Here is a 26,462-nt window from a genome sequence, read left to right on the forward strand (position 1 = left end):
GCACGCTTTTAATCACTTTGTTGGGTCCGACTGCTCGGAGTGCTGACGGCTGGAGCCTGATAATTTGCACGTTCACTCTCTCTTTTGACCCTTGAAGGACCACTGTCCACGTTCTGCCTGTGGCCCAGCTAGGGTGGTCTGGCTGCAAGACCGTCATGTTGTAATCAGTGCATGCCCGAAAGTTAGGGATTTTAATTTGGTTTCGATGGGGGTTTTCGCGAAAGAAGAAGGGTATTTTGCAGCCGATGGGTGCCCAGGTGAACTGTAAGAATTTGTCTGGCTCTTGTGGATCCCACCCAGGCCCCGACGGTCTGGCATCTGTGACTATGGTTTCGCAGCCCCAGTGCCCACAATATCCCCACCCCGGGTGATTGCAGTAGCTTTTCCCAGGGTTTGAAGCTGGGCACCAGTAGGATAGGTACGAGTGTTTGGCGTGTAGGGAATAGGGGTTTGCCCTTGGCGTGGTGGAGCATCTGCTGATGGGCGCCTTGGCTGGGGGCAGTTTACTGCCAAGTGCCCTGCCTGGCCGCACTTAAGGCACGCCATCACACTGGTTATTGCAGTGTGAACTGCTGCTTGAATGGGAACTAGATGTTCCTCCTTTGCAACGTGTCTGATCATGGCAGCTACATTGGACCCCTGCGGCAGTGACCTTAAAATGTCTTTGGTGGCTGAGTTACATTGCTGGCGTAGGCAGTCTGCCAGCACGGGACCCTTTGCCTCTGGGGGTAACGCAGAGGAATCTAATGCGGCCTGAAGTTTGTCCACAAAATGAGTGAAACTCTCACTCTCACCCTATTTTATGAGAGACCACGGGGATGTTTTGGCTACCACTTTCGAAGCGTCACGGATGGCTTCTCGGGCAGCACGGGTGGTTGTCATGACCTCATGGGCACGCAATCCCTCAGCCTGTTGCTGGGGGGTGATCATAGTAGGGTCTGTGCCCATTAGCCTCTGTATGCTGGAGCCGTGCAGTGGGTGGTCTGCCCCTGTTACCAAGGCTAGCTGTTTGAGGCAATTATCCTCCCATTCTTGTTTAAAAACGATCATTCCCGCACCATCAAATATCATTCTACACGTCTGCTTAATATCAAAGGGAAGCATATCGTCCCCACCAAAAAGGCCGTCAATGAGTGTGCAAACCATGGCAGAATTAATTCCCTTATCCGCAATCGCTTTAACAATTGCCTGCACATCTTTTGGATTAACCGGTGAATAAATCCTTTGGTTTCCGCCTGCCCCCCCCACACGAACCGGGAACACCAGAGTGGCAGACGGAGCCCATTCCGCGCAAGCCATTTTTATTTTCCGCCAGTTTGTAAGCGGGGTTCGGTTTTTCTCTGTTAACTCCTTCACCCATGCAGGAGCGTTGTGGCTAGTGACCTTACATGCCGCTGCTCTCTCTCTGTTAAAGCTAAAATCTGAGTCGGAATCCTCCGACCCTGTCTCGGGCTCCGAGCTCGCGTCTGAGTCCGAGCCGGAAGTCGAGTAAAGAAATGCTTCCGGGCTGCTCTGCCTTTTGCTCGGGCTCCGACCCCGCCCCTTCTTGCGGGGGTCGGGCCGTTCCCTCCCCCTGGGGTCCCCCCGCCTCCTGCTGGGGGAGGTCCTTGCCCTACAAGGACTTAATTTGAATAAAGCGCTCTGATTGGTCTTACGCGCCTCCGCGGGGGCCGCCCCGTCTCCCCGCTCGCCCGCACATGCGTTGTTCAGCGGGCTGACTGCGTTTCCGCCCCCCGCCTCCTCCTTTCCGCCCTGACCATGCGGTCCGGCGCCATTTTCAAACGCATATGGTGGGGGGGCGTTTCTATCGGTCCCTATGGGGTCCGACATTCTGGCCGCGTTCCGCGCCTCCTCCGCGAGCCCCTGCCAGAACGCCCGCGTGTGCTCCCCCCGCTCCGATGGTGAGTCCGCTCCCTGAGGGGGATCTGGCGTTCGCGCCTCCGCGCGCCCGCCCGGGTCAAGCACCTCCGCGGTTTGTGTTGCCGCGCCCACCCCCAACTGCGGCACGGCTAATAAACAAGCTCGCGCGGCTTTCCAGGTTTCTTGCTCTTGTCGAGCTTTTTTCAGAGCCTGGACAACTCTGCCCCACGATTTTAGGGCTTTCCCTGAGCCCAAGGATATAGCGTCCTCCGCCAGGGCTTTTGTACAGTTATCCCACACGTCCGAATGTAGGACGTCCACGGGGCTTTCAATAGCCCCAAGATTAATCAATCTCGTCAATGCGAGAGTTAAATCCTTAAGTTTACATTCTATACCCCATTGCGCATGCATCTCTGTTACGACCTTCGCTATGGCTTCCATGGTCCAAGCTGGTCCGGGAGGCGTCCCTCCCCGCTGCGATTCAGTCCCGCTGTCGCAGCCGCCGTCCTCGTTCCAGGAGTGTCCCCGTTCGCCGGGCGCAAGCCGCTGTCCCGGGTTCCGGCACCAGATGTTGCCTTCTATGCCAAGGCAGGCGACCTGGTTCTGAGGTACAGCTCGACAGCCCTCTCTCTAGGGCCGTTCGGGCCAATGACATCCGCAGACACCAATGTGGTGGATGGTCAAAAGGCGTTTATTACTTCTTCTCATGGGGTCTTATAGTCTTAGGGGTCTCTACGTCAAAAAGGGGTTTGTCCTTCTTACCTATGGTTAGTAGGGGATGGAAAAGTACTGGGTAAGGGATGGAAAGTTCCTGGCTTCAGTGGGGCAACATTCCTATTGTTAGTGGGACCACATTCCTATGTTAATTTCTTATCTATGAGTACCTGAGGGTCTTATCTATGGGGAACCGAGGGTCCTGGCTTTCCGTGACATCGCGAAATCTTCCGCAGCGCCTCTTCCCTAGCTACCACGTAGTATATCATTTTATTTTAACATAATATATATCATAAAATAATGAATCAGCCTTCTGAAACATGGGGTCAAGATTCTCATCTCTTCCCTCATCCTGGGGACCCTCAAACACCACCACATAGCTCTGCTGGTGAGAAATGCAGAGGCAGTGTGAGATCAGGAGCAAATTGATCATGTCCTGTCTGTCTGGTCCAGAAGAAAATCCACATCTGCTCATGCAGACTGAGAGAAATGGAATTGCAGGCATGTTCCAAAACAACAAACAGTGGCGTTTCCTTATCTGTGGCTTGGGTGACGACTCGAGCAGCAAGGGGTGGCTGTTGTGGGGCTCACATTTAGTCAGGACGTAATGATTTTTAATACAGCAGTTTCTCCCTCTTCCCAGTCTGCTGCTGTCATTTGCTGTTCAGCTGCTGAAAAACTGAGCCCTCCTGCCCTGTTTATTTTATGCATTTATTTAATTTTATTTTTGAGGTTGAGATGCGAAGAGATTGAAATGACAAAGCCTTTTTTTTTCCTTTTTTTTTTTTTTCTTCAGTGTGGCTGTTTACGCTCCATGTGAATGTGAACTGTTGGCTGTACTGTCGGATTTTATGACTCAGACGTGGCCCAAGATGCCTTCCCAAAACCAAACCTCTCCCCATCCTTCATCCCACGGCCACACCCCTGACAGGGGATGTTGGGGATCTAGACCTGCCTGCTGCAGTTTCCAGAGCTTGCTGATCAGCCAGCAAAGCATTTTGTCAGGCAGGTGCGCATCAGACTGCGCTCAGTGGGGAGGAGGAAGGAGGACCAAGAGCACCCCAAGTGTGAGAAGGCAGCATGAATTATGCAAGGCCTGCCATGGCATATGTGTGTCCGTGATCTCTCCTTCACTGGCAGGAAGGAAAATGCCACTGGGAGCAAATATGTGCTGTGAGCAGGATGTGAGAAGCCGGAGCTCCCCAGGCCTGCCTGCTCTGCCCGTGCTCTGGCTGATGAAGCGTGGCCCTGACGCCACAGCACCTGGCAGGAGGACCTTTAATTGCATGCTAAGCTGCAATTAATTGCAGGGTGGTTGTAAAATGTGCATTTGGACAATTACAGGGAACCTGAGGCTGCTCACACAACTGACTGGGCACAGAGCGGGGTAAATGCCGTGTGCTGCAGGGCAGTCCTTGGCACTTTGCAAAACATGTGCAGGGGAGAGGTGGTGAGCTTGTCCCAGGGGGACGGTGGTACCAGTGCTCTTTTACAGAGAAGGAGGAGGCAGACAGAAAATGCACCTGTGATAGCAGGGTCTCGCTCCAACAAGGCAAAGAAAGAGCAGGATGTGGCTTCATGCTTCTTCTGTAGGGCGAATTATCATAACAATGTAAAATGTTGGCTGGGGAGGAGCTGTCATACTGGATAATACAACTTCAGCAATGTCATTCTGACCTGACAGTTTGCTTTGGGTTTTTTGTACTGTTATGTTTTCCCCTGGTGGTGTTGTTGGTTTTTTTTTACCCACAGATTTTCTTTCTTTTTTTTTCTTTCCTTCCTTCGTTTCTTTCTTTCTTTCTTTCTTTCTTTCTTTCTTTCTTTCTTTCTTTCTTTCTTTCTTTCTTTCTTTCTTTCTTTCTTTCTTTCTTTCTTTCTTTCTTTCTTTCTTTCTTTCTTTCTTTCTTTCTTTCTTTCTTTCTTTCTTTCTTTCTTTCTTTCTTTCTTTCTTTCTTTCTTTCTTTCTCTCTTTCTCTCTTTCTTTCTCTCTTTCTCTCTTTCTCTCTTTCTTTCTCTCTTTCTCTCTCTCTTTCTCTCTCTCTTTCTCTCTCTCTTTCTTTCTCTTTCCCTTCCTTCCTTCCTTCCTTCCTTCCTTCCTTCCTTCCTTCCTTCCTTCCTTCCTTCCTTCCTTCCTTCCTTCCTTCCTTCCTTCCTTCCTTCCTTCCTTCCTTCCTTCCTTCCTTCCTTCCTTCCTTCCTTCCTTCCTTCCTTCCTTCCTTCCTTCCTTCCTTCCTTCCTTCCTTCCTTCCTTCCTTCCTTCCTTCCTTCCTTCCTTCCTTCCTTCCTTCCTTCCTTCCTTCCTTCCTTCCTTCCTTCCTTCCTTCCTTCCTTCCTTCCTTCCTTTCTTTCTTTCTTTCTTTCTTTCTTTCTTTCCCTTCCTTCCTTCCGCCACTTCCTCCCTCCCTCCCTTCCCTCCCTTTCCTTCCTTTCTTTTTTCCCTGAGGTGAGAATTTTTTAAAGGCAATTTCATTAGGGCATCTGAGTCATAAAATCCAACAGTACAGCCAAACAGTCCACATTCACATGGAGCGTAAACAGCCACACTGAAAAAAAAAAGGAAATAAAAAAGGCTTTGTCATTTCAATCTCTTCACATCTCAACCTCAAAAATAAAATCAAATAAATGCATAAAATAAACAACAGCTACAACAGCTCTCCCCATGAGTTTGTCACATGCAGTGCCTGTGGATCTAGGTGTCTTCTTCCTCCCTTTCTGCTGGTCTCATACCTGTTCCACCACCCCACACTCAATTAGCAGTTCATATTGTACAATGAAATATTGTGTATTTTATTCTGTCATGTTGCCTCATGGCAACATTTTGGCAGTAACAGCTCACCTGTTTAAACGCCCGATGTTCTCAAGAGATTCTTTTTTTCTGGGAAACTCCCTCTGACATTGCAGCAGCAGGATTCTGGACGATTTTTCTTGGGTCCTTGTGATTCCCACGTCTCTTGCTGGCAGGTGGCAGGGCTCACCTGTGGGCAAGACGCCCCTAAAAGCAAAGAAACTGTGCTTATTTTTTTGTCTATAAAAACTAAAAATATTCACACACAAAGAGCATCCTTTATCCCTCACAAAATATCTTCAGAGAACGTTTTCTTTCTAGCTTTGGTGCAAAAAAATACATTGGGGGACGGGCATCTTTTTCTTTACCTGCCTTTGCAAATGTTTTTGTATCCTCATAGGTTTAGCAAAATTCTTTGATTTGTGGGTTTCCAGGGATGCGTCAAAATATTTTTTTTTAATTATAAGAAAGCCTTATGGGTTATAACGACATGAGAAAAAAATCATTTGGTCTGCACGCTGTGGTATTACACATTGGAAATAAATATGAGTAAAGATTTGACTTTCAGTCCTTGCATCTAGCCCATAAGCCTGGGAATTTTTCCCACTGGAAACATAAAACATGGTAACAGAGCAAGAGTGCACAATGTCCTTTGCTCTTCCCAGCGCTGCACAGAGAAGGCCCACAGGTCTCGTTACTTTAAAATAACAATAATAATAATAATAATACCTATTTATTAAATAATACCTGCCTATTTTACCCTGAGTAGAAAAAGTGTTGTGTCTTCATTCATGATTTATGCTTTTCAGACCTTTTACAAGCCATTGAGCTGGTTCAGAACCTCACCCAGAGACCTGATAATGAGTACTGGGAATAATCTGCAAGCAAGGGATTTCACCTCTTGATGATAAAAGTAGCTGTATTCAAATGAAATAATTTTTCAGAATAAAAGAAATTTTATTTTTCAAATAAAATCTTACTTTTCAAAAGAAAACTAATTTTCTCTCGAGTGAGGCCCACTTACAAAAACTTTGTAAAAAATAAGACCCACTTCAGAAACCTTTGCTTCTGGGATAAATATTCATTCTTGCCCCAAGGATTATGGTGGCTCTTTTTGGAGCTCTCAGAAAGTTTTTTTCTACCTTTTACAGAGCATCTTGTGATGAGCATCTTGGCTCAGCACCAGCCTTTCTTCAGCAGTTTTTCTGAGTTTGTTTGCTCTGCTGCATTTTCTCACCTGGGGACAGTGAGTGCCACAGGAGTACCAGAGGGTGGACATCGATTTCCTGCACACTGGCAGGATTGCACGAGCTACTTTCTTGCTGTGAGAAACTTTCAATCCATAAAATCTGATTTATTTGCTCCTTCTGAATGAGGAACATTGAGATAAAAATCACTAAATGTGGTTTAAAAACATAAAGAATTTTATTAGACTCAATTTTTAGAGTTACCTAACTTTATTCTTTTCACATCAAAAAAATTGCCTTATGTATTATATCTTGATTTAAAAGATGTGCATTCTTTGCTGTCAATAGTATGATTATCAGATATTCAGACAATCTGATTCAGGAACATCTAGGACATTTCTATTTAGTTCTTTTCTGTGCTTTATCTTCTGGAGTTTATTCCAAGTCCACAAGTAAAATGAACATTTTATTCCATCAGAGTGTTTACTGAACTATAACATGAATAACCACAATCACTATAGCTTTCATTGAATGAATTTCATTTTTTCACCCTCTCTTCTGTATTACTTTTGACAAGAAATCCATTATCTGATCTTCAAGGTAGCTTCTGAATGTATTTTGGTAGAATACTGTCTTTTTTAAAGCAGAAAATAAATATCACATATAACTTTGAGATGTCCTACTGTTTGTAGATGATTTCCAGATATGAAGGCAATACAGGCTCTATTTTCAGGGGGGAAAAAAATTAAAATTGACCAGGCAGTTAAGAAAATATACAATCTGACCTGCCTGAAGTAGTAAGGGCAATTTTTTTTCCTAGTTTAGATATGTACACATAAAGAACTTTTTCCACAAAAAATTATTACCTGATATTTATTCTGGGCATTTCCCCATTCTAGCCAAATTGAACAATACTTTTTGGAACAAAATTACTTTTAAAAATATGCCATGTAAAAGAAATAAATAAATGTCGTGCCAGAGGAGGACACAGGAAGGATTAAGGCCTGGCATGAATGAATAACAACATTATCTCCTTGATTCAGAAGGCGAATTTTCCCATTTCAAGTCACCCTACTGTATTGGCTGTGAAAGTCAGCTTTTCCATGCACCTTTCTATGCTCCCACAACCCCTTTTATTTCCTATTTCCATGGCATTATTTGGAATACAATCGAGCAAGGCTTGTCCAATTATCCACAAAGGAACCCTGCACATTCAGGGATCTCCAAAGCCTTCTGGAGGCTGCTCTTTGATGGAAGGTCTGGAGCACAAAGGTTTTTCCATCAGCAAGGGGAAGCAGTCCTAGATGTGTATTTGTAAATCTCGCCTAGGTTCACAAGTGGGGTTCTGAGCTTCAAAGTATTTTGTGTTGTTGAGACAAGATAAGGCACCTTTTGACCGAAGACACAAATCCCTGAAACAAAATTAGCCAAGCTAGCAGCTGCAAGATTCACACTGGACCAGCAAATGAGGAAGGGATATAACACTCCGCTTGTGAAAACTCCACAAAAAAGGGAGTTTCAAGCACCAGAGACACTTTCGGGGATTTGGATATAAATCTCACGAAAAGAGAGAAATCTTTTGAGCTTTTTTTATAGATGGACGTCCAAATTCCTGCTTCAAGGGGGAGAAAATGCCCTCTCTTTCAGAAGGATGATGTGCAGCACCTTTAGTACTTAATACATCATTTTCACATTTTCACAAGGAGTAAGAAAAAACATTTCTGCTGAAGAGAGAGCTGAGTGACTTTTCTGACTAATATGTACTGGCTCTAAAATATGACTGCTCCTTCAGAAGGGAAAAGACAGTTGTGCTTCCTTAAAAGTGGGATTTAAATCCAAAATGTCTGTACTGGGGTGCAGTGTCAGTGGGTGCCTCCTTTTCTGCCTTTTGCACAGAAATGGACACTGATGGAGCTTCTCTATCAAATGAACCTATTCAAGTGAAGCAAGAAAAGAAATATTTATTCATAGCTGTTGTTCAAGCATTAATTAATTAAGTGTGCAGTTAGCTCCAGGACACAATATCATTGAAGCAAGAGCAGAGCCAAGTCTAAAACAATTAGTCTTTTTAAGAGTGCATTATTTTCTAAAGGCACAGTCAATGTTGATGCTTGATTTGCTTTTATCACATGGAGATACACCAAGTCTCAGAGCTGGCTGAGGGATCAGCAAACACAGGCACACCACAAATTCTGCTGGTGAAATTAGCCCGATAAACCTGTCCACTTTACTTAATTAAAATAACCTTTATTTAGAGAAACAGAGGAAAAAAAGTATCTAACAACTCTAGGCAGTTAAAAAATGTTTGAAATTTCGAGTATGGGCCACATCCCACCCATACAAATGATAGATGTGGAGCTTTGAAAGGGAAGAAAGGGAATATACTGTGGAAGTGGCAGAAATTTTAAACCAGCACCAGTGCTCTCCATTTCACTAAGATAATTAAGCTAAAATCATATATAGGAAAGAAATCTCCATAGTTATGTGTCAGGCACCATAACAAGACCAATCCATTTCACCCTGCAGAGTCACTGAGAACACTTCGGGATGAAATGAGGTTCTACACAGCAAACAGTGGGAGATCTTTCTAAGTTATTTTTTCTGAATATCAGAGAATTCTTATCATCTCATTATCTATGAATTTCCAAATATGCAAGGAAAGCAGCAGCCAGCTCAGCAGCTGAACAAGTGCTGGGACGCTTATTTTAAATTCAATCTGCAGTAGACACAGTTTACAAGATGTGCTTAATCTCTTAATCACTTTTTTTTTTGCTTCCTGCAAATGGTGAGATTTCTCTAGGTGTGGATTGCATTGTTGGGGGGTGTAGAAATTATCCTGTCAGTCCATCACAAGGTTCAATTGTTGCTAACAGAGGTGGCTATAAGTCACAGGATAAAGATATTGCAAGCTCAGAAACCAGTTTCTATGGTACTGTATAGGTCAGATCTAATAGAATGTAAATACTGGTATCTAATATGTGTCCATATCCTACAATACTCTCATTTAAAGAAGATCTTTTCTTTCTGATCCATAGGAAGCCACCACTCTCAGCAGGTAGATCTGTTGTCAACCCTGAATAACATGAAATATGCGTGGATGAGTAAAATCTATTACAAAATGTGGCCGGAGGCACTTTTCCTTAATGCTTTTGTAACACATTCTTGTTTATCCCAGGGGGTAAATAGGGCAGAAAATCAGAAATATCCTTAATTTTTCACAACCACCTCCCTTAAATACTAAACGAATACTAACCATCTCATTCAAAAGATGTGAAACCAAAAACTAATAAGTTCTCAGGTTCATGATCTTTAATTCTTGCCCACTGCTGGAAATATTCAGTCTGAAGCTTGTTCTGCCATGGAACAGCTTCCCATCCTCATCCTCTTCATGGCAAAGCAGTGTCTGCCCCAGAAGCACAATCCCCTGGGACAGATGAGCAAAAATGGGTCAATTTCAAGTTAATTTCAGAGTTTTTAGCAGACTACACTTGTGAACTTGCTGTGGCAGATAAAATCATGCATGGTTGGAATACCAAGTTCTGCTGGGACTAGTTAAAAATAATCAGCTCCCGCCCTGCTGAACTGAAAGAAAAGGCTTTGAAAAGAGAGTAGGACAGTATATACTGAAGAGAAATATTTGTGATCAGTCGGCAGAAATCTCCCAGAAAAGTACTTGTGCAAAAATTCCAGAAAAAAATTTCATGCACAAGTTAAAAGGTAGATAAAAGGAAAAAAAAATGCTTTTAAGGTACAGACTTCAACAGAACCAGTCCTATATATATATATATATATATATGTATATATATATATATATAAGCTAAAGTCTGATCATTTCACCTATCATAAAGCATTCCATATCGAGGTGGACTTATATCTTTAGTCTCCTCCTCCTTTATTTAAATAAGCCAATTTTAAGGACTCAAGGTTAACACATGATTGGTGTCACCAGGATTGCCTCAATTTACCAAGGAATTCAATCAGTGCCAGCAGAAGCAGCAAGTCAATTCTATCTGCCACGTCTAATGAAGAATTCTTCCACTCAGGGACTGTTAAAGCCACAATAATCAGAATAAATCCTCATCTGTATCTATATTTGACTTTGCTGTTTGACCATGCCCTAACTCTATCTATAAAAACAGATGTAGCTACAGGGTTTTTTTAAATAAATGATGAGGGAGATCAGAAAGCAACGTGGAGTCTCAAAATAGCAGAGCTCCTACTGCAGAGGGATGTTCCTTTTGGATCAATATCCTTTTTGTCTTTAAAATTATAGAGTAGAATTATTCATAATGACAGGATAATAACTGTGCAGCCAATTTAAAGAGAGCTATATTTATGCCAGCTATGGGGAAAAGAATCTAAGCACTTGGCAATATTAAAAAGCACCCCGGTGGCCAGATGTGTGACAAAAAGCATTATTGTAAAACACATGCAGTAATTATAATATAACTATAGGCAGCAATTTATATTAAAGAATATATTTGACTCTTATGGGGCCTGTGCTGCTAATTATCTTAAATCTTTGAGGAAAGCTGTGATCTGATGCTTCACAAAAAATAAACAGGGACAAAAAATAAACTTAGGACAAGGGTCAGCAGCCAGGAAGTTTTAGAGGTCATTAAAATAGATCTGCATAGGCCATTAAATTTCAGTGCCACAAATATAGTAAATGGTAGTGCAATTTCCAGTCAAATTCCATATAAAATCTCTCATTCTACTAGTAGGACAAAAAATAGGTAATTTTTTCCTAAAAGAGTTAATTCAAATGTTTAGGTTTAACTACTGTAAGTTTTCACTTCAGGTAAAAATGAAAAAGAAAAGAAATCCACAGGTCTGTATTTTAAGATTTTTTTGGTTGTTGAAAACAGCGAAGGTGGTGATGACATTATCTGAAGAGAAGGCTTAAACTCTGTTTTTTGGGGGGTTTGTTTTTTTTTATATATATATTTATATGATATAATTTGATGCATAAGCCACACATTTTTTTCTTTATTTCACTTTTCCTATCTTCATTATGTCTCCTACTGTAAACTTTCCACATCTTTCACAATCACATAACAATTTTCAAATCAGCTGCTAAATGAGCTCCATTCCATGATAATGGCAATAATACTGTAATCCATTTTAACTCATTCTGTATTTTGGGTAACAATGAAATGCACTTGGTTTGCTCTTGACAGTGTATATATTTGCACTATCAACTACAATTGCCTTTATGTTGAATCAATATAAGATAAAATGGGGTATATTCTACAAATTATTTATTTTTCTCTAGCAATGGCTCAGTGTAAGATATCATCTTTCATTACCTTTAGTTTTCCCCAATTTACACACTGTCAACATTCAGATGTTTTTTGCTTTATAAAAGAATAGAGTGTTAGTCTTTCGCTCTGGATGAAGTCAGTATTTCCAGCTTCTTCTCCACAGGAAATTTTGCAAATGGAAATACATCATAAAAGAAAAGCTTAATGTTGCAAAGTACCCAAAGAATATATGTCAGGAAACATCAGAATTTGCCAAATGAGCCTGAAAATATTAGTGAAATAGAGATGTAGACTGATGAACTGATTTGAATCTCTGCTGGCAAATGCTTGATTCAAAATCACAATGGTTTTGCTTCATTAATATAATGAAATACAATGTCCATTTTTTTTATTTATTTGACAGGCCAGGAAAATTATTGGTTAGTGGAAAAATACTGCTTGGTGTGTGGCAAAACAGAGTTTGTCAAATGATAAAGGAGAATGTGTAAAACAGTAGGTCCAATGTTCATGCAGAATATGTGCTTTTATAAAAAAAAAAATTATATAAACTTTTACTTGATATTGGAGAAATGAAAAATGAAAAGCAATTCTGAACAGGAAATGTTCAATACCTCCATGTGGTAGGGGACATCTCTATGGACACAATGGACAGGATGTCCCAGTCCCAACTCCCAGCTGGCAGGGCAGTGTGAGAAACAGAGAAGTCCTTGACACTCTGCAGGCTCTGTTCATCCATAGATAAGAATTCCTACGTTATCAACACTGTTTTAATCAGAAACCCAAAACATAAAACCATGGGAAATGCTACAGAAAAATCATCCGACCCAACAGAATTCATTCACTCCTTCATGGATGCATAGCACTCTGTATCTGATGAATTTCAAAATAAATTCAAGGTTCCTTGCTCCCCAAAAGTGGGAACTGCCTGTTGCCTTTTTCCAAACCAAACTAACATGGTGCCAAATAATTTCATTTACTGTTTAAAATTTGAGACAGAAAAAGAAAGCTTCAACTACTGCAATTATATTCCTAATAATATTTACAAGACTAATGGATACAAGATGTAAATGTTAGACACATTCGTTTTACTGATGGAACAAACCATGGAATCAAGAGTAGTCAGTTATTAATTTCCTTGTTTTTAATATTAGGTTGCCACAATTTATCGATTTTTGGGTTGTTATTTATTGAACGTGATAAATCAAGGTTGGTTGGTTGACATTTTTATCTACACAAAGATAATTCCATTCTTAAAACAATCATAAATATGATACTCACTCAATGCCATATTGCCACTCTTCTGAAATATGGAAGACATGAAAACAAATTATCAATTTGATACAACTCTACTCAGTCCTCAAACTTAGAGTATCCATGAATTACTGAATTTCAGTAAATATCTGTAGATAAAGTAGTTCCAGAGACAAAATTTATGTTATCAGCTAAAGTGCAACCTTAAGTCTACAAAATTAAACATATATTTAAACATGCTCCATTTCATTCAATCACAAATTTTGAATCTTAGGACAAAAGTAACTGGATAAAATTCAATGATTTCTCAAATGTAGAATGAGAACTGGTTAGGCAGGCCTCCAACCCAGGGTGTTAAATTGCACTTAACTAGATTCTTGTGTTGATATTGAAGAAAAATTACCACCCCCATTTAAGAATTTAAAGTCATATTCCACTTCAGAAACACCTATTTTTTCTGTTGACCGCAAAAAGAGAAAATTGGTGGCTAATTTTTTTTGTTCAAATCTATGTCATAGATTAAATAGGTGAAATAATCTCCACCCTGGGGGCCAGGACTAAGAAATCTAACACACAAAGAAATCTCTGACTTCATTCCTTCCAGAAAACAACCTCTCCTCTGAACACAGCCAAAAACAATTCCACAATTTGTTGCATGTAGCCAACATTTACAAATACTTTGGAGCTCCCATAGCCTAGGGGCTCATTATCAGTTTATAAGCAAGGAAAGCCTCGGGTTATTTAAATAAATGGGCTGCCAAAGAACATTCAGATCAGTCAAGTGGATCTATTGAGTATAAATCATACCACGGTTTTTCTTCAGAGAGATCTTTCTGCTGAAATTTTATTGGAAACATGGATCTATTTAAAAGTGATTATTAATTTGAGGCTGATATTGTTTGCAGAACACAAAAACGACAAATATTTAATATTGTCAAATTTACATAGACAAAGCCCCTGATCCCAACCCGAAGAAAAGGAAGTCTTCTAAAAACTTTTGTCATCTACCTCTGAAAAAGCCCTCCAAAACCATAATTTCAGCTGCCATCTAACTCAGATGCTGGTAAATTCAGACTTGAATTTATATTAGGCAAAATGTCTAACCTTCTATTTCTGTTATTTTTCTTTTCTTCAGAGAGACACAGAAGTTCTTGTCATGGACAAAAATTGTCTCTTCCTAAACCTTTCAAGCCATTCCATTAGTGGGGTGAAATAACACAGTAGGGACACTGTTGGAAATGTAGTTGAAATAATGGGATCTCTAAGTATGGATTGTGCCAGGATCCTTGAATTCTTTCCTAAAATATATTGTGATCATGAGACTGGGCCGGTATCACTCTAGAATTGCCTATTTCATTTTCCCCTCAGAATTCAAGTGTTCAAATCCATATTTCCACCCACCATCCAACATTTTCTTTGAAAGTTCACCTCAGGGAGAAAAAAAATAAAAGCCATTTCAGAAAAAAATTATGTTTGCCCAACCACACAGCTAAAATTTATGGCCAGAATTTAGCTCTGATATAACTTTCTTTGTGGTCATTCACTTCAATTAAGCCACTCATAACTAATAATGCCACTTCCACGACAACTTTGCCATGAAGGGGATGGTTTAAGCACATCCATCCCCAGGATGGAATGATCTAAAATCATTTTCTGGCATGATCATGCCTTGATTTGCTATTTTGTCTTTAGTAGGTGTTTGAAATATACCATGAGTCTTCTTAGGTGTTCCCCTGATTAGTACTGGTAAAAAAAATATAGGTCTTCATGAGAGTCACATGACAATGATAGCACATAGTTTATATTTCTGTTAATAAATAAAAAAAAATCTATGCAAATAAAAATGAATTTTAAAAGTTTTTATTTCAGGTTTTAATACAGAAGAAGTATTAACTTGTAAAAGAAAAAATCAAAAGTCGTATGTCCAAGGTGAAATATTTAAAATTATTGCTGGTGTCCAAAACAAAGGCCAATTTTCAGGCTGCTCAGAAAGAGACGTAGAAAAATGACCAAAAAAGCACTGCTGAAACTGGCTCCACAGACCCCAACTAGGGTTTGAGGCAGAGTGCTAGATGAAGACAAGACCAACCCAGCAGCTGTGAAAAAGAAGAATTTTGTTTTACTATATTGCTAAACAACATTGGCTTGGCTTCCATGTGGTGCTGCAATGGAAATTTAAACCCTGTGAATAAAATCTGGACTGAAAAATCTTCAAAATTGATTTCTCACAGTCGTCCTTCCTTTCTTCTTTTTTTTCTTTCCCCAAACAAAGGTTACTGTACAGCTCAGATGTATAAAGTCCCAAGATACAACAAGTATCAACATTAATGTCCTCACTTATTTAGCTGAGGAAGGCATTCAGCACAGGAATATGTTTGATTAATTCTTTTAGAGGTATTTATATCCCTCAAAATGCAAGTTCGTGGGTGTTTCTCAAAGCACTGTGGATGTCTTTGTAAACAGAAATTGAGACAGAAGTCGTACACACCAAAGTTTCTTTGAAATTTTCATAGTTAAAGGGTTTTTTTAAATCTCAGGTTATAATATAGAATAAGGGTATTTAAGAGTGTTTATGTGGTATAAATGATTTTTGTTAATATTAGTTTCAAGTATTCCATCATGCTCTGGTGGCTGTGAATTTGTCTTTTATTTAAAGTTTGCAGATAATTCCAGAGAGAACTTACCTGCCCTTCTGAATTCTTTCGCAGAGAATCAAGACAGCCTTTTTAGAAAATAGCTGAAAAAAATTTCTTTCACTACCTTTTATTAGAAAAGCAAACAAACAGAAAAACAGACCAAAAAAAATCACACAAAACAAAACCCCCTCATATAATCAAGTGACTGAACTATTTGGGTTATTAAAGACCTGTGGAGGAACCATTTCTTCATAGATTGAATACCAGCAGAGAACATAAAATAGAAAATAGAACAAATTCAAGTAAACTGCAGCCTGGAAAGAATAAGTGTGGCTTTAGTTATACTAATTTCACTTTTCTAAGAAAGGAGAGGTTTTCAAGCCTATTTAACTGGTTATAGAAATTTTACAGGTTTTTACTTTTGTTGCAAACAGCTTTATTCTTGAGTCTTTGTATTCTTTTCATAGTCTCTGATGTAATTTTAACAGAGGACAAAACCTTGCTCATGTGGGATAGCCAAAGGTAACAGAAAATTACTGTATTTTGGAATATGTACTTTACAAATGTGGCCTTGATAGTTACCTAGATATTTAGGCCTCTTTTTAACAACACAATTGACAAATACCTTTGCAAAATGTACATTTCAGTAAGAGAAAATGTCATCTTTACCGAGATAAATAACGGGCAGCAAATATTTGGAAAATTTGCTTTCTTTTTCCACTGTTTCTGCAAAAACTTTTGCTTGCCATATCAATGCCCTCTCTGTTAATCTTTTCTTTCATTAAGTTTAGCAGCCTGGAAAGAGCAAACTGGATATCCCAAGTCCATTGTGCAAGTTAGCTCCATCAAAGCCAAAGATGTTGTATGTGCAGACACACTGAGCATGAAATCAGAGAGGCTGACGGATTTATAGCTCTGCATATGGATGATTAAATTCCCAAAATGCCAAGATCCTCCAAGATAAATTCTTCTAAGGCTGAATTTTCAGATTTAAATTGGGAGAAAAAAAACAGGACACATAAGAGCCTGTTTTTGCAGTGAAGATAGAAAAACACTTGGACACATGGGACACCAGAAAACAGCAATCTTGCTGTTTAAATAAATACGGAAATTCAGGATTTTCAGTTATTCTAATTTTAATATTCGCCATAGCTCTAGACAGTAACAATCAAATGTTCATTTTTCCTTATTGCTCCCCTGGCCTTTTCCATGAACTCTGCAGCTGCAAATGTTTGGGTTTGCAGCACGAGTTGCAGAGAATATTTGACTTCCATCACTGACAGCAGTTATCTCAAACTCAGGTTTGCTGTGCAAATAGTAGGGACCACAAATTCACTTTTATAAACTTTGTGAGTCAGTTGTTTAATATTCTCCTCCAGAGAACTTCTCAGAAATAACTGTTTTTTAATAACAGCAAACAGGATGGTGATAGATAAAGATCTTTGGAAGATATTTTATTTTAAAAATAGAACATTGCGGCACATTTCTCAATAGTTGTGTTTTCTCTTACAATGCATGACAATGGCTGTACATATTATGAGTTTTTCCTACAGTTAAAGCTGTTGTACAGAATTTAGACTGCTTTTCTAACTTGAATAGACTTTTTGTAGATAACTACGTAATCTCATATGAATCAGACCAGAAAAAGGGAGGGAAACACTACACTGATACAATGCAAATCATCCCCACCTAACAGCAAGTAAAATAAATTAATTTTAATACCACATTATTATAGCAAGCAGTGAGGAACATTAAACATACAAATATAATGAATTACTGGCACCAAGGTGACAAAAACATTAATGACTTTAGACAGCTCATGGTGTAATTAAAGATGCCATAGTGTATTTGAGTCTGTAAAGTCTCTAGCTTAAAGATTAATTTAAAGATTACCATATTAAGGGCAAAAATAGATTTTTTTTTTTTTAATCTATATTATTTGGGCCTTTTAGGAAAACATGTTGCTCTCAAGAACAGTAAAAAGAGATATGTTGTATAGACATAAGTCTTCAGACTTATGAAAACAAACTCCTCCTAAATTTTCTGTACAGTGAGGAGAGAAAGGAGCAAAAAAATTTGTCCAGCCTATGGCCAAGAAACTGCAGCCATGAAGCAAAGGTGACCTGGTATAAAGGAAGAAACAGAGTTATCATTAAGCTACAGAGACCAATTTATCCAATCTGCAGACCAGACATACACATTTCCATTGGCTTAGAGAGGGAAAGAAAGACAGGATTGCTGCAAAGAGAGTATTTATTGCTTGTGGTCCTTCAACAAACTTGATCCTCTCTTCAATTCCTCCTCATTTCAAAAATTCAAATCGCAGCTTGTGGAAAAACAGGAATTTAATGCAGAAGCTGGGACAGGCAGCACAGTAATGAGAAACTGTGTCACTTCCTTTGCAAAAAAGATTATGCATTAGGAAAGGAAGCAATCAATATTTCCTATTTCCCTGTCAGTAAAATCTATTCTCTCTGAAGAGAAGTGTTACAGAGAAAAAAATCAGAGTTCAGATTCCTGTGGAGAGGCACGAGTCAAACACTACTTATTTCCTATAAAGTCCAAATTTGCACAAATTAGGGCGCAGCAGCATATTCTGCAGAACAGAGATGTGAATATCAGTGCTTCTGACAACAATTACATAATTTATGAGCCTCTCCAACACAAAATTTTATGAATATGAACTCCGTAGGGCACAGCCTTACCCATGACAGCCTCTGCCCTGACGCTGGGTCGTGCCACCACCACCCCAGTGCCAGGCACGACTTTGGGGACAATTCTTGTCTCCAAAATGGCCTGGGATAGGATTTCATACACCAAAACGAAACCTGGAGCCATCCAGCCTCCACAGCACAAACTTCCACATGCCACAGAAAATAGTTTTTTTGGACAGTCAGCATAGCTTTTCTTTCACAGTCTGATTAATTAGACAACAGCAGCAGAAAGGATATTTTCCCCCATAACATCTAGTTCCAAAACATGGGTCTCTGAGAGGTGAAACTCAGGTTTTCACTGGGTTTGGGAACAGCAAAAATCTCTACAAGGCAGAAAGAGAAAGTGAGTTTTCCAGGTTTCGGTAAATAGTCTTAGCTGCCTTAGAAAGGCAATAGAAATCTAAGAGCATTAAATTGAAACTGCCACACTTGTGCAGTGAATTGGCAGGGGTAAAAAAGGGTTCAAAACTGTCTTATGGTCACCATCCATATTGTGGAATTACTTTCTTCCATCTCTACTTTGTTTTCTCCTTAATATGCAGACTTTTTCCTCCGCAATAATCTTTCTCAAATGCAACTTCAGTTCCTTAGCTTTCCTTCTCAGAGTTTGTTTCGCTTTCTCGAAGAATAAACTGAATAAAAGTCTGACTCCTGCAAGCCTGTCCTACAGGAATAAGATTTGGAGTCCATGTGAGCCATTCTTCAAAACTGTTTTTGAGAACTGACAGCGTGCTTCAATAATCTTTGAAAAAAAAAATCACTGGGAAAAGTAAACACAGTAAATAATTTTTGGACAGCACAAAGCAGGAATCTTTAGGCAATGTTAGTGAAAATGAGGCATCAAGGGAAAAATTATTTTAGAATACTTTCCCCTTTTGATCTTTCCTTCCCCCTTGCCCCTCTTTTTTTTTTTCTCTTTTTTTTTCCCTTTTTTTTCTTTTTTTTCTGGGAGTGATTTAAAGATCCCACTGTGTGCCGTTTTTACATGAAACAGTAAATGACGTTTTGACTAAATTCAAGTTTAAAAGGCAACTGAAATGTGCATGTTTTGAGTGGAACCATTTAAAATTTGCCAGTATTACTACCTCACTTCTTACTGCAGTTGGGTGTAGAAGGTTTATTGAAAGAATATAGACTTATATGAAGAACGTACAGAATAATAGAATATCAGTGTATAGAGAGATGTGTTAATGTCTCAGTGTTCTTCTGATGCTCCCTCACATGTGATTATCAACTTTCAGTCTTTAGATCCTCCAGAGTCCCCATCATTACTTCATTAGTACCTGACAACTTAGAAGAAAAACTAGAACATAGCAGCTATGCACCTGTACTGAGAATCAGAGGTTCAGCAACTGATAGAGATTTAAAACCATCCCACAACAGCTGAAATGGCCTAAAAAAATTACACAAGTTGAACGTGGTTTTCTTCATTTCTGCTGCATAATTTACCATCATCTGTCTACTACCTTACAGATGCAAGGGCTCTTTTGTGGGGATTTTATGTCTGTCAGGAATGTGGAGTAGCGGGGTTTATTTGAAGTCACCACACATCCTGTGATTTAAAGACCCACCTTAAATTTATTATTTTGTTGTGCAGTCGAGTCCATTACAGGGAAGTGAACCTGCAATTCAAAACCCTGCCTGTGCACTCTTCTCATCCTCAAATAATGCCACAGGTTACTTCTGAGCAAACTCCTTATCTGCCAAGACAGATGTGGAGTAATTAAATCAGACTTGCCTGTCTCTAAAGCCGAGGTTAAGTGAGAGAGAAATGATGAAATGACAAAGGAAAAAAAAAAACCCCATACTTTTCTATCATGTCACTTTGATAAATAATCCATAAAATAAGCATGAGACCTTGTAAGGGTTGTGTGATACAAGAAGCACACAGTCATAACATTATTAAGGTTGGAAAATACCTCCAAAATCACTGCATGGGACCATTGACCTCCCCACCACTGTGTCCACCTCCAAACCTTGTCCCCAAAATGCCACATCCACGTGGGTTTTGTGCAGTTTTGGGGATGTTGATTCCCTCTCTTCCTAGGCAGCCTATTCCACTGCCTGGCCACCCTTTTGGGGAAGAAATTTTCCCCCAATATCAAATCTAAACTGCTCCTGAGCAAACGCAAATTGAGACCATTCTATCTTATCCTTTGTGCCATGCTTAAGTTTAAGCTGCAAAAAAAAATTTGAGGGGGCAAAACAGGAAATAAAAGAGCAAAATAAGTATCAGTCATAGGATTGGTTTTTTGCTCTTTCTTTGCAGGAATATTAAGTAAGTTTTGCCATATTCCCTAGAACACACTGAGAGAATGCATAGAATCCTTTCTGTGCTTTAGACTCTATCACAGAATGCACCCTTTCAATTTTAATTTTTTTTGCTCTGTAAATAACTTTGCATAATCATAATTAAAAAAAAAAAAAAAAGGAAATGCCAATTTGGGAAAAACAAATAATTGTTCTATATGTCAGAGCCTTTTATTGCTGCAATCTTAGTGCCCCAAAAATTAACCGAGGAGAAAAAATTACACTGATGTAATTATGTGTCTGAAGGCATTAGGTCATTTTAATAATTTTATGACGTTTTATTGCAAGGCATTTATTCTGGATGATTTAGGATGAATCATTAAAAATCAGTGCTGAATTTTGCTCTCCTAATTTCCAGATTACACAGCAGGTGGTGGGGATGGGGAGGAACAAGGAGAAGAATATTACGTATGAAATGTACTGTGAAGTTTTGCATGCTTATGAAATGAATTGTTGAAATTCCCTGCAAGATTATGGTAGGAAATACAGATAATACTTTAGCAGCGTTTCTTCAGCACTTGGACAAAAATATCAATATAGGCGTAGATCTGTGCCTTTATTATTCTGCTTTTTGCAGTTTTATTTGCTTTCAAGACCTGTTAAGGAGTATCTGAAAAACAACAGGAGACCAAGAAAAGATGATGTACATTCTTGGGCTCTCAGGAACCACTGGGTAGAGCAATTATCAAGATGGCCAGAAACGCTGGTTTGTCCGCTCACTTTTGCACACCCTTTGGCCATTTTGCACTATTATTTGCTTCCCAGACAGCATCCCTTGCTCAGATTGCATCATCCCTTTGTGATTCCCCCCAGATGCAACGTGTTCCATTTCTGCAATTAATAAGTGACAATCGCTAGACAAACACGCTGTCTGGATGGAATAATTATTTCAACTGGAGATGTGCTGAAGCAATTAGAACTCGCTTTCCCTGGGCAGGGTGGTGGTAATAGCATAGTTTGCTGTGGTAAATTAATAGCTAATTGTCTTTATCCTGAAACTCTGTGGGAAAGTGCTCTGGATCCATCAAAAAGCCCCAAGGGAATTCCTGAGTTATTGCTCCTGAGTAGAATCTAGGCTTATTTTAAGGCTTTTCCCTTACATTTATAGGTTCTTCCCATTGTCTTTAGCTGGGAAGGAGACACAGCAGACCCAGCTAACAAGGCACAAGGTAAAAAAACCACAGAAATCTGTGACAAAAAAAAAAAAAAATCCCTAAAAGTCTCTCCTTGTGAATACTAATTGGAAATTAAAAAGTAAAAGGACATCTTGTTTCAAAAAACAGACTGAGTTGACATTGCTCAGTTAATTTAATAAATTGAAAATTGTTAAATATGCATTCATGGGGTTAACGGGAAGGGGTTGTATTTCAGTCTGTTAGGAACCAACTGTCTGGGCCCAATTTTTGCACAGAAATGTCTGCCACCTAAACCTGAATTTACTTATGAGTCTGCTTTCTCTGGCTAAACTGAGAAAAAAAAAAAATCATTAGTCCACTAGTAACATAATTGCAGTACTTTACCACAAAAACAATAAAATAGCAAACACAATGGCACTGCTGCACAGTGATTCTCCTTCTCGTTTCTTGTCTATTGAAAATGTTTAGTTTGGAGAAGACAGTTTCTTACTGCTGTGTTGCCTTCTATGCCAAGGCAGGCGACCTGGTTCTGAGGTACAGCTCGACAGCCCTCTCTCTCTAGGGCCGTTCGGGCCAATGACATACGCAGACACCAATGTGGTGGACGGTCAAAAGGCGTTTATTACTTCTTCTCATGGGGTCTTATAGTCTTAGGGGTCTCTACGTCAAAAAAGGGGTTTGTCCTTCTTACCTAGGGTTAGTAGGGGATGGAAAAGTACTGGGTAAGGGATGGAAAGTTACTGGCTTCAGTGGGGCAACATTCCTATTGTTAGTGGGACCACATTCCTATGTTAATTTCTTATCTATGAGTACCTGAGGGTCTTATCTATGGGGAACCGAAGGTCCTAGCTTCCTGTGACATCGCGAAATCTTCTGCAGCGCCTCTTCCCTAGCTACCACATCTCCCCCTCCCTTTTCACAAATGAATGAGGTAGTCGTGTACGTAGATACTGAATTAAGGTATAAAGTTGTGACTTGACAAGGGAAAGGGATTTTGGGAAACCTTGAGTAAGCTTTTGCCAGACAAGTTTTGAAAACCTTGTGACTGGCAGTGTTCTTTGGTTGAATTCCCTGGTTGAATTCACAGCAGTTGTCGTCGCCCTATGAACAGGATGTTGGTCCGTTCCAGGCGGCTCTGAACGAATGAGACCAGCTTGTTCAGCAGGCATGGTCCGAAGGTGACTGTTAGAAACAGCATCGCCAATGGACCTATCAGGGCAGAAATCAAAGTGGTTAGCCAAGGTGATTGATTGAACCAGGACTCGTACCAGCTCTGTTGGGCCTCCCTGTCTTTCTGCCTCTGGGCCAGTCTGTTCCGGAGTTCTGCCATGGAGTCTCTCACGACTCCCGTGTGGTCTGCATAGAAACAGCACTCCTCTCTCAAGGCGGCACACAGGCCCCCTTGCTGCATGAACAGGAGGTCCAGGCCTCGCCTGTTCTGCAAGACCACTTCTGAGAGTGAGGAGACTGACTTCTCTAGATAGGAGATGGATTTCTCAATCCTCTGCAGGTCCTCGTCAATGGTCTGTTGCAGCAGGGACAGTCCTTGGTGCTGAGTCGCTAGGGCTGAGACACCCGGGGCCGTCCCTGCTGCTCCCAGGCCGAGCAGCATTGCGATAGTTATACCTGTCATTATTTCTCTTTTGTGGATCCGGCTGGGTCCCTCAAGAAGATGGTACATCTCTTCGTCTGAGTGGTACAAGACCCTAGGAACAATCAGAACTTGGACACAGAAGTCGTTAGAGTCATTGAACTTGGGAAGGAACACACAAGGACTCACTCCGGATCGCTGGCAAACTCACATCCCCGATGCGGATGGGATTGCCCACTTATTGTTTTTCCTGTTCAGCCTGCTAATTTTGGTGCAGATGTTACCTCCCCGCTTAGCTAGGGTTGAATTGCCAAAGCATCTGCCTCGGCCTGTGACTTGACTCAGGGTGATTCCTTTGCGAGGGGTATCCCCTCTGCACTGGTGAGGGGCGTCGGCTGTGGAATAGCTGAAGGGAGTGTCTAAAGCGACTCCTTCGTAAAAGGGGGGTTTGACATGGTAACAAAGCCAGCAGGATTCGGTTAGGTTAGGGTTGGATTCGTTCAGGGATACAAAGGTAGCCTCTAACATACGAAGGATTGGGTCTGCGTCTGACCCGGTTAAGCGACTCATCTGGAAGGTTTCCGCTTGACCAGTCGGGACATTGCTGACCCCTGTGGGTAAGGTTTTGGGGTCGGTTATGTTTCTCCCTTTCGGCACGCTTTTAATCACTTTGTTGGGTCCGACTGCTCGGGGTGCTGACGGCTGGAGCCTGATAATTTGCACATTCACCCTCTCTTTTGACCCTTGAAGGACCACTGTCCACGTTCTGCCTGTGGCCCAGCTAGGGTGATCTGGCTGCAGGACCGTCATGTTGTAATCAGTGCATGCCCGAAAGTTAGGGATTTTAACTTGGTTTCGATGGGGGTTTTCACGAAAGAAGAAGGGTATTTTGCAGCCGATGGGTGCCCAGGTGAACTGTAAGAATTTGTCTGGCTCTTGTGGATCCCACCCAGGCCCCGACGGTCTGGCATCTGTAACTATGGTCTCGCAGCCCCAGTGCCCACAATATCCCCACCCTGGGTGATTGCAGTAGCTTTTCCCAGGGTTTGAAGCTGGGCACCAGTAGGATAGGTACGAGTGTTTGGCGTGTAGGGAATAGGGGTTTGCCCTTGGCTGTCCTGGAAACAGGTCGGTGATGCGGAGCACGAAGGATGGAGTGTTCAGTGTGGTGATTTCTCTGAGTGCTTTGCCACTACCAAGGTGTCGCATGACCCACCTGAAGGGCTGATGGGAGTAGTGGACTGGGCTGGCTTGCCCTCTAGCGACAAGCCCCAACAGCAAAATCACACAGAAGCACCCTTGGTGTTTGTGTCTCACCCGTGCGGGTCTCTCGGGTGCTGCCTGACGGCTTGGTGGTCTGTCGCTTTCGTCTGGAACCGGGATGTACGCGTCACGAGGGCGTCCCACGAGCAGGTCCTGTAAACAAAGACTCGCAATTCTCGTCAGTCTCATTCTGCTCGCTATGAAGGTCCGGTTTAATCGACTTAAGTGGGCACCACCTGATTTTGCCGTCCTTTTTGACAGCCGCGTACCCTCGCCCCGTGAGCATCAGCCTCCAACCCCGTTCCCACTCGCCTAGCTCGTTTCTGATTACCACCTGTGGGCCCTCTTCTAGCGCTCGAGTGGCCCAGTGTTTTTGGACGGGACTGTTTGTTTCGTCTCCCCTAGGGAATTGATTCAGTGCCAGCAAAGCGGTTGCCAGCATGCGTGCCTGATCTCCTGGGGGAATGGCATTGGCAAAGCCCTCTGCTTTTGCCAATACTTCTATCTTGGTTTTCAGGGTCTGGTTTGCTCTCTCAACTATGGCCTGCCCTGTACTGTTGTGTGGGATGCCTTGCACTAACGTGATGCCCCATTTGGCAGCGAATTCCTGTACTTGTTTAGAGATGAAATTGGAGCCATTGTCCGTTTTGATCTGCTTGGGGATACCAAGCCAAGCCATGGCTGTCAGCCAGTGCTGAATTGTGTTTTTGGAGTTGGTTTTGGGGTGCTGTGTAGCTATGATCGTCCCGCTATAAGTGTCTACTGTCACTGCAAGCCATGCTCGGGGCTTCATCAGTTCGCACCAGGTGAAGTCCGACTGCCCGATTTCTGAGGGCTTGAGACCTCTCGGGTTGACTCCGTAGGTCCAAAGGGGTGACTTCTGGCAGTAAGGGCAAGTGGCTACCACATGTTTCGCGTCCGCTGTCGGGATTCCGCATCTCTTCGCCAGTGCTTTGACTCCGATGTGGAGCGACTCGTGCAGCTGACGAGCTCTTTGCAGGGTCCAAACGCCTTTTGCTGCGGCGTCCGCTTTATCGTTGCCGGTCTGGAAGTAACCTTTGACTGGGTCATGGCTGTTGATGTGAATGACTGACACGGTGCCCTGTCGTGAGGAGAGTGCTTCTTCCAGCATTAGGGCTGCTGCTGATGTCGACACTCCTGGTCCTGCCATGGACAGGCAGAGCCTTGCCACGAATATAGAGTCCGTTACGATGTTTAGGTGTTCGTCTTGGAAGAGTCCGCACGCCAAAACCACTGCTGCTGCCTCCAGCTGTTGCACCGACAGTGTGGGGTCACTCGCTTTGACGCAGTGCCATTGCTCTCCTGCCTGCCACACTGCTGCTGCGGTTGAAGTCGTGGAGGAAGCGTCTGTGAAGACCGTTGGTCCCGGCTGCGGTCTGTCCTTGACCTTCGGTGGCACGTCCACGTCGACTACGGTCAGCAGCTTCGTCCAGGGTGGCTTGGAGGAGTAGGAGATTTCTCCTCCGAAGCCGGAGAGAGCAAGGGCCAGGTACTCCGATATTGTGGCTGACTCCGAGGTCGGCTGCTTGCGAAACGGAAGGTGGATGCTTGTTGGCTCTGTCCCTAGGTGTTTCAAGGCGAGTCTCCTGCCTTTCATGATGAGACTGGCGATGCATTCGATTCCTGGGGAAAATGCACGAGCGGGTCTTCCGAGGACCACCCATTGGATCGGTCGGGCCTTTTCAGCGAGTCCTTGGGCCAGTGCTCCCACTCCCCCCTTTGGTGTAAAG

Source organism: Melospiza melodia, chromosome Z (assembly GCF_035770615.1).
Source record: "Melospiza melodia melodia isolate bMelMel2 chromosome Z, bMelMel2.pri, whole genome shotgun sequence".
NCBI classification, from domain to species: Eukaryota; Metazoa; Chordata; class Aves; order Passeriformes; family Passerellidae; genus Melospiza; species Melospiza melodia.